This window comes from Peromyscus californicus, unplaced genomic scaffold, assembly GCF_007827085.1.
Source record: "Peromyscus californicus insignis strain IS unplaced genomic scaffold, ASM782708v3 Scaffold_21__1_contigs__length_65335640, whole genome shotgun sequence".
In the NCBI taxonomy this organism is placed as follows: Eukaryota; Metazoa; Chordata; class Mammalia; order Rodentia; family Cricetidae; genus Peromyscus; species Peromyscus californicus.
Genome location: NW_026294514.1, coordinates 22945492 through 22952410, shown reverse-complemented (window position 1 = coordinate 22952410; position 6919 = coordinate 22945492). Strand labels below are relative to the sequence as shown.

Below are 6919 nucleotides of genomic sequence, written 5' to 3'. Positions count from 1 at the left end.
TGTCACCCTTTAGATAGTGTAGTCACACATTCCAGGTTTCTGAATTTGCTGCCTATTGAATTGATTAGAATCACTCCTTGAGTCTCTTTAGTTTGGCCTTTCCAAATCTTACTTTAGGAGAAAAACAAAAACAAAAACAAAAAACAAAAAAACATTTCATTCAGATAGTTGACAAATAGGTTACAAATTTAATTTTAACAATGTCACAGATACTGCAACTTAAAAAAAAAGTCATCAAATTTGAAAACCTGAGCACAAGAACAAGTGATTTCTCCCCAATGAAATGGTGTATCTTAATACCATCATTTGCCATAACTAAAAAAAAAAAAAAGAAAAAATGAACTGAGCCTACAAGTACAATCGCTTAATAACTGCAATGCACAGAACAAGCTTTTAAAAAAGTAAAAATAAACACATTAGACGCTGTTAGGGTATCCGTTGTGTACCACTGTGAATGAATCCTTTGCTCACACCGAAATCCAAACACAGGGCAGAGTGGTGCTTCAGATGAAAGTTGATTTTATTTTCAATGTGTCATACCGCCTGCTTCAGCGGAAAGGGGCGGGGGGGGGGGGGAGAGAAAACTCTCTCAGCAACTATTTCTGGGATTCTTTAAAGGAGTGGGAGGCACAGCGCCTGCTCCTCTTTCAGCATTGATTTTCTACACAATTTGCGATACGGTTTCTCAGAAGTGCTGTTTGGCAGTCCTGATAATTTCGTGTGTTTTCAAACTTAACCCACCCAGGCTACACAGTTCAGTATTTTCAGCTCCTTTCATTTTCTTTTCCCTTTAATTATAGAAGTCTCTATTCCCTTTTCTGTGGTCCAAGAAAGATAGTAAATGCTGCTATTTGTAGACCGAACATGCATTTGTTTTTCTCAGGACGATTCCAATACTTTCCCATCCACCTTCTCCCCCCCCCTCCCTCCCCGCCCCCACCCAAACAACGTCGTGATTGACAATCAGGCTAGGCAACACTCCCAGGCTACACAACTTTTTGGACCCTCACGGTTCCTTTGACTCAGGGGGTGGATGTGGCACACGCCGGGACGGGGGGTTGGATATAAACGGCAAGTAAACACTCTAATTTTAAACTTGCACTGGAAAGCACTTTCACAATGGGGACAAGTCGCTCTCCGTGTCTCCCAGCGCACTCGCCAGGGCCCCTCCGCCGCCGGGCTCAGAGGTCCCGGGTCTTCCCGGGTGCCGGGGTGGGGTGGGGCGGGGGGGGGGGGGAAGCCAGCGTCGGGGAGGTGGCGGGCCGAAGCGAAAAACTTCCAGCGGCCGACACGAGCTCGGGGAAGCGGCGATCGTCCCTGCCGCGCGGCGAGCGGAGAACGTGAGCCCCGGGCGGGCGCGCGCGCGCGCGGGGGCGCCGGGGAGCGGGGGAGAGCGGGGGCGGAGCCGGCGCGGGGGGCGCGCGGGGCGCGGAGGAGAGAGGAGGAGGAGGAGGAGGAGGAGGAGGAGGAGGAGGAGGCGGCGCGGAGCCGCGCGGCACTTGTCCTGTAATCGATTGCCGAGCGCGCCGAGCGAGCCAGCGAGCGGCCGAGCGCGCAGACACGCGCCCCCCGCCCCGCCCCGCCCCCGCCCGCCCGCCCGCGCGCGCGCCCCGCCCGCTCGTTCGCTCGCTTGCTCGCCGGCTCGCGGGCTTTCACCGACCCGGGCGCTCGCACACGCACCCCCCCCCACCCCCCCCCCCCCCCCCCCCCCCCCCCCCCCCCCCCCCCGCCCCACCAACTCCAACCCCAGTCCGTGCACGCGCGCCCCCCGCCAGCCCGCGCGTCCCCCGTCCCCGTCCCCGTCCCCGTCCCCGCCGCCGCCGCTGCTGCCGCCTGCCCTCCGCCCGCGGGCGTCTGCGCGAGCCCGGGGCCGGCGGGGGAGATGTGCTCGGGCTCCGCCGGATCGGTTTCTCGGGGTTTGACCAGCTGTCCCGGGCTAACCCTGCTCCCTCGCTGAAGATGGAGGAAGTAAAAACAGGATTACCCTTAGCTACAGATCCACTGCCTTAGTTTCCACCACCCACTGCAGTGCACAAACACACGTTAGGCACAAGGAGAGAAAAGAAAGAGAGAGAGGGGAGAGGACACACTAACAGTAAACACAAACAAAAGGGTGATGGGATTATTTTACTGCATGCACGGCTGAGGTAAATCTCCGCTTGGCTTTTTTTTTTTTCCTTTTTTTTTTTTTTTGCGTGGGGAAGAACAGCTCTTGTTTTATTTGTCTTCTGATTCATAGATGATATATCAATTCGTGTATGGTTTGCAAAGTGGGGGGGAGTGTTTTCAAAGTTAAGTGTAATTATATGGGCTCTTGTTTGGCCGTGTGGTGTGATCGAATGACTTGTTGCTGTTAACCAGGGATAATAATAATATAGGCGCTTTTCTTTGGGGAGGGACGGGTCGTGGCTCTGATGAGGGGGTAACGATTTCTGTAAAGGACGCTCAGGGAATCTGGTTGAAGATGATGTCCTTAATGTATGGTCCCCCTCCTTGTAATCTGCTTCTGGGATGTTAATGGATTAATCAGTTCTCATCTCTATAGCTGTCATGGATTTGGACTTGTTTTTTGCTTTGTTTTAACTTGAATTCCAAGAAGAAAGATTGGATAGCCTGGCGTAAATTGCAGCTGTCTAGATACAAGGTGTTATCCTGTTGAGATTGGAAACAACAAAAACAAAACAAAAATAATAACAACAACAACAACAACAACAAGAAACCACTCTAATGTGACACATGTATTAAAGCAGCAGTTAAATCGCTTTGACAGGTTCTGGTATGGGCGAGAGAGATGGAATGAAGATTTAATTTCTTTTTCTTTTCTTTTCTTTTTTTTTTTTCTGTTTTGCCAGAGGCCACAAAACAGTCCTGTGAAGTTGGCCTAGGTTCCTTGCTGGGTTCTGCCTGACTGTCCCTCCCCTCGTTTCCCCCCCCCTCCCCCTTTTTTTCTTTCAGTTTTCTCGTCTTAGCTTTTGGTCGATTCTTAAGGAACCGGTGGATCAAGTTTTTTCTCTTCTTGTTAATCGCATTGCTGTAGCACTGACTGACCTCTCTCTCTCTCTCCCTCTCTCCCTCCCTCTCTCTCTCTCTTTTTTTTCCTCTTTCCTGAAAGTACGTGGTGCCATTCCTGAGTGACTTTTCCTACTAGACCATCCCAAAGGGACGAGGGGGCGGGGGCGGGGGGAGGAGGAGGACGAAGAGGAGGAGGAGGAGGAGGAGAAGGAGGAGGAGGAGGTTGGGGGGGGAGTGTTCCTTCTCTCTCATTTCTTGGTTTTGTTTATCAGCCGATCTGTTTGCTGGATTCAGGCTTGGAATGACCCACCTGTAAAGTGCTTCCCTCCTCCTCGCCTTGAACTCTGCAGGGGGCTTGGCCTGGAGGGGGCCAGGGAGGGAAGGGGGGGGGGACACAAAAAACTTCTTTCTTTCTTTCTCCGTTTCTCTTCAGCCCGACATTGTCACCTCCTCTTGGAGGGGTTAGAAGAAGCTGGGATCTCCCGACAGAGCTGGAAATGGTGATGAATGTTTTTTAATCAAAGGACAATTTCTTTTGTATGTACATTTCGTTTCTGTTGATCTTTTTCTTTCTTTTCCTTCGCTGAGGGGTTTAGTAACCAGTTCACTGATGGGGCAGACTTCTTTTGCTTCTAACTGACGCTTCTTTTCAGTATGTGTGTTTAAATGTGTACATTTTTAAAGAGATAGACTCATCTGTAAGATCTCCGTAGAAACTGCCTCCCCTTTTAAACTTTACGGATCCCTTTCTTTAAAGCCTTATGTAATCATAATTGAAAGAATTTGATAAGAGTAGAGCAGGTCGGGATTTAACTGCTATGTAGTTGCTGAGGTGAGAATTTGATCTGATTATTCCATAAAGAAAGAAAGAAAAGTTTTTTGGGGGTGGGGGGGGGAGGGAGGCTGGTGGTGAAGTGGGGGGGGGAGGGAGAAGGGAAGTGGTTTTGGAGACAAGAAGTGAAGCTGCCTGTTTTCCAGTAAGTAATGGAGAAATTCCAGGAGCCAGGGCTAAATATACTTGGCGATCAATACAGAAATGGCTCATTGTGAATAATTTTAGCTGCTGCTGCTGTGAGAGTTTTGAAACTAAAGGCAAAAAGGACCAGGGCCAAAGGAAAAAAAAAATAAGTAAAAAAATCTTTTCAGCTCTTGTCAATTCTTTAACTTTTCCCCTCAAAAGAATACAGTTAGATTATCGATCTTTTCATTATGGAATCAAAGCTAGGGGGGTGTCGTCCCTTGCAATTTACTTTTGTTTCTGGGGATTAAGTTCTGTTGTGTGTTATTGGTGCATGAAAACCATTTCCCTGGGTACTTGGGTCGAAAATGATCCCCCTCGTGCACAGGCAGAAAGTTTCTGAAATGTTGGAAATCCGAATGTCTTAAGTAGGCTTGGCATTTGTCTCCAGCCATAGTCTGGCAGGAAATTAAGGGTACGTTTAACAGGTGCTTACACAGAATTTGGGGTAGGCTAAAATGTCAATACAAGCCGGAGAGTTGGCCAACTGCTGCCAAAGTCTTCAAGATGCAGTTTAGCACTCAGTATTTTTGTTTTGTTTTGTTTTCTTAATGTTTGTTTGCTCTCCCCCTCCCTATTAGAACATGATGAACCAACTCGCAACAATTGTGAATAGAGCTGTCTGTATACTAGGGAAGTCCTCAAACGATAGTGTGATTGTGGGAAGGAGCGAATGGTCAAATACTTAGATGGCAGTTAGAAGTTGGCGAATTCGAGGTATACCCCCTCTGCATTTTCTTTCTTTCTTTCTTTCTTTTTTTTTTTCCTGATAAAACAGGTAACTTTTGAGTAAGAGCGTCCTTCTTTGCTTGCTACAGCCCATCTCACACAGCACACTTATCTTCCCTATCCTATCTCCAGCCAGGGATCAGATCATTTGCAGAGAGTTCAGTGACTGGCAAATGAGCACACACACAGTACACTGTAGCATGTTTTCTTGGGCACAGGTTGCAGGAGCAACATGGACTAGCTGCTTAGGGCTTCCAATAAGTTAAGAATTTCCTGGCAGATACCTGGAGGCATCCTTGGGTTAAGGTGGTAATCTTTTTTTTTTACAGCACTGCACTTTGACTATGGAAACAGAGGCTATTGATGGCTACTTAACATGTGAGTACTCATTCCCATTCATTTGCGGGGTGGGGGGGGTGGGGGGTGGGAATAAAGTTAGCTTCCCGGCTACCTGCATGTGAATTCCTGAGCCTTGAGTTTTTAGGACTCTGTGGTTTTATTTGCCAGTCACCATTTTACCTTTTAATGAACATGAGGAAGGATTAACAGAAGCAAGATATAAGAAGGAGGACATAGAAAACATACTCATTTGATAAAGGGCATTATTTAGTCTTTGTAGCTTACAGATCTTGAGTTTTCTAGTTGATTGTTTTCCCCCACTTAGTTTGAATTTAGAATACATCCGGTCACAGATAGTGTGATGTGTACTAAAGATTTACTGCTAGGTGACCTAATTTTCCAGACACATAGTATGAAAGAATTAGCTTCTTAAGTTGACTTTTGTTTTTGCTTTTTTTTTTTTTTTTTTTAAAGCAAGCTCTGTTTGAGCCATCCAGCTAACATTTTAGGAAATGTTCACTTTAAGTACTCTATATTGAAGAATTAAATTAGATTATTAAAAAAAACATACTGTTTTCACTAGAACTATTTTGGATCTCAAATGCTTCCTATTCCCATTGACCTGTAAGAGTGTTTTATGATAATAAAGTTTGTTCATTTTTTTTTTTACTATGGGCTAGTTTTTTTTTTTGTTTCATTCATTTACTATGTGTTTTATTTCTTTATAGTTTCTCCTAAAAGTAAAGCATGTTTCTTAAGCATTCAGTTCTGCATGCCCTTTGAATGTGAGGCAGTCCGAGTAATTAGATGTTTTATGACGAAGAACAGAAACTAAAAGATTTTATTTTTTAAAAGCAGGTGACAATGAGCTTTCACCCGAAGGGGAGCACGCCAGTATGGCCATTGACCTCACCTCAAGCACACCCAATGGACAGCACGCCTCCCCAAGTCACATGACAAGCAGTAAGTCTTCATTTTATGTTTTTTTTTTTTTTAATTCTCAAGTGAGAGAGATTTGAACTTGTCAGGTCTGTGGGGTCTACTCACTCTGTGGTGTAGCGACTGCTGTAGCTTTTGCTGAGGGAAGAGCAACCCAGATTTATTTCCGTTCATAAACCATGAGCCTACTTACTAGTCTGAACTATCCCAAGGTGGCATTTGCGAGCTGGTGCTTACCTGTGCCAGGTAAGAAGTGTTAGGATTTGCTGACTATTGTTTCGACTTGAAGGTTCACACCTAGATTTGTTGTTGCTTGATAAAACATCGTGGAAATGTGTCGTTTCCAAAGGCTTCTTCGTAGTTATTAAAAAAAAAAAAGTAGAAATTTTGTTGCCTTGGTATGAAGCTAAAACATCAGTGGTAGGATTGAAGTATTGCTTGCTTTTTCAAAACAGAGGAGGCAGTGTGAAAGTGTAAAAGAGTCAGAAGTGAGATGTCATTGACAATTTGTGGCACTCATTCACATCCATTTCTTTAACAAAGACGAAAGCAGTTTGTTTTAGATTGTCCAGACAAGAAGTAAGACTATTTGGAAGCATGTTTTGGACTTGCAGGCATGGCAGTTTTGGCTCTTTTGGTGTTTCTGATATGGAATGTAATATATACGTTGTTGAGGGTACCAAAAAGGCAATTGGCCTGCTGTGAGTGTTTGATGCTTTTATTTGTTAAGATTGTAGTTGGTCTCTTAATTAAAATGTCTTATCAGATTAGTTAATTAAGTGCAAATGGTCTACCCCTCCTACTCAGAACAACTCGAGATGTTTGGGTATATATTATGGTCTTAAGTAGAAAGGGCATGGCTTATATTAAGTTTAGTTTAAT

The 6919-nt window shown here is 45.5% G+C and overlaps 1 long non-coding RNA gene across 1 annotated transcript; it reads left to right on the top strand.

Annotated features, from left to right (window-relative positions):
* Positions 1-1824: 1824 nt before the first annotated feature.
* On the top strand, positions 1825-6063 carry LOC128117640 (uncharacterized). The gene is made up of 3 exons (XR_008220859.1): positions 1825-2147; positions 5089-5137; positions 5957-6063. It is a non-coding gene; the product is annotated as an uncharacterized LOC128117640 (long non-coding RNA).
* Positions 6064-6919: the final 856 nt, after the last annotated feature.